Here is a 2,088-nt window from a genome sequence, read left to right as displayed (position 1 = left end):
AAGATTTCAGTCTTTTGAAATTAATTGAGATTTGTTTCATGGCTCAGCCTTAAACTTTTTTAAAAGAGAAATAAGCACAGTTTCATAATTTTTAATTAATGAATGAACTTTTTGCTGTGCTGGATCTTCATTGCAGCTGCAGACTTTCTCTAGTTTTGGTAGTTGGGGTCTACTCTTCCTTACAGTGCAAGGACTTACTGTGGTGGCTTCTCTCATTGTGGAGCACAGGCTCTAAGTGTACACGCTTCAGTCGCTGCAGCTCGAGAGCTCGAGAGCACAGTCTCGGTAGTTGGGTGCACGGGCTTAGTTGCTGCATGGTATGTGGGATCTTCCCTGACCAGGGACTGAACACATATCCCCTGCATTGGCAGGCAGATTCTTATCCACTGTGCCACCAGGGAAGTCCCTCAAGCCTAAAAGTTTTAAAAATTACAGTAAGACTTTACCACTAAGCCATTGAACTGCTGTGTGATAGGTCAAGATATTTCGCTTCTATTTCTGGCAAGAATTCTTGGAACTAACAATTGTTAAGTCCCCAACAGCAATGAAATTCGCCACTGACACTGTAATAACACACGCAGTAGATTTCAGGAACACAATAGAGTCACATATTTTCTGCAAACTAGCTTCTGATGAACAATGTACAACCTTCCCTTTTCACAAGCCTTGTACATTTGTCCAGCTGAGCCTTTTCCTGTGGCATATACATTTTTTACCATCATCAGTTGTCACACATCATAGCAGATTCTACTTCAGGTTGCGCTGAATTTGTATTTCTCAACTTCTGTCTCACCTCTGCTCTTTTCCACACATACTCTTCACAGAGGTTAATACTTTGGTCACCTCAAACTCTGTTTGGACTCCTCAAATAACCAATCATTGAGGAGGATCAGTAGCATCTGTCAGCTCATCAAGAGCCAAGGAAAACAATGCAAACATCTTTTGTCTTGTTTTTAAATTGACTATTGATACTGCTCCCCAGGCCCTCAAGCAACTGTTCTCACTAAGCGGCTAATAGTCTTAAACATGTTTATTTTTATGTACAGATTTCTTCAGCTGTTGAAATCAAGCACAATTTAATTAACTTGTATTGGTAAATGGCTTTCTGCTTGAATAACAAATCACTCTGAAACTTACTTTGATTGCAGCCCCATTTTCATTCTTTTATTTTTGTGCAGAAATTTTGCTGTGATGAGATATTCGGTGTTAAATTAAAATTATCTACTTTCTGATTGTGACTTTCCTGTGAATTAAAACATTGTTATGAAGGCTTGGTCTGGTAATGCCTATATATATTGTATTCTTGTAGCACAGCTATCACATCCTTGTATAATATACAAAATTTTTTGCCATATAATAACAAAATCATCCATACTCCACTTTGCCTTAAAATGTGATATTCAAAATCTCCTTTTCACTTCCAGATGGGTGACAGTCAGGCAGCCAGTTGGGGTGGCGGACTTTCTGTCCTAGAACCATGGCCCAGTTTGTCTGTAACGTTGCAGAGAAGGTCCCAACTCTGGTCAACGCTCCTGTGACTTACTTCCAAGCTTCAGCTGACCACATTTTGGCACTATGCCAAGGTTGAGCTGGTTCCTCCAACCCCTGTTGAGATCCCTACAGCTATTTAGGCTTGAAAAAATAATCAACAGTGCTCAAACTGGTAGCTTCAAACAACTCACAGTTAAGGAAGTTCTACTGAATGGTTTGGTGGTGACTGAGGTGTGGATGTGGTTTTACATTGGCAAGATCATATATTTTAGGCAAGCATGGTGATGGACAGGGAGGCCTGGTGTGCTGAAACTCATGGGGTCGCGAAGAGTCGGACATGACTGAGCGACTAAACTGAACTGAACTGAACTGAACTGATGGCATCTTTGGCTATGATGTTTGAAGATTGATTTTTGACATGTGATTATATTTGCTATATTATTCAAGTGTTCTTGGACCATGTACAAGCGTACTGCTATTTGAATAAAATAAGATGGGCTTCCCTGGTTCAGATGGTAAGGAATCTGCTAGCAATGAGGGAGACCTGGGTATAATCCCTGGGTGGGGAAGATCCCCTGGAGAAGAGAATGGCTACCC

General features: G+C 40.8%; 1 pseudogene; it reads left to right on the top strand.

Annotated features, from left to right (window-relative positions):
- Positions 1 to 1,477: 1,477 nt before the first annotated feature.
- On the top strand, positions 1,478 to 1,776 carry LOC105611127 (ATP synthase subunit g, mitochondrial-like; annotated as a pseudogene).
- Positions 1,777 to 2,088: the final 312 nt, after the last annotated feature.

This window comes from Ovis aries, chromosome 9 (assembly GCF_016772045.2).
Source record: "Ovis aries strain OAR_USU_Benz2616 breed Rambouillet chromosome 9, ARS-UI_Ramb_v3.0, whole genome shotgun sequence".
NCBI classification, from domain to species: Eukaryota; Metazoa; Chordata; class Mammalia; order Artiodactyla; family Bovidae; genus Ovis; species Ovis aries.
This window is presented reverse-complemented; position numbering and strand designations above follow the sequence as displayed.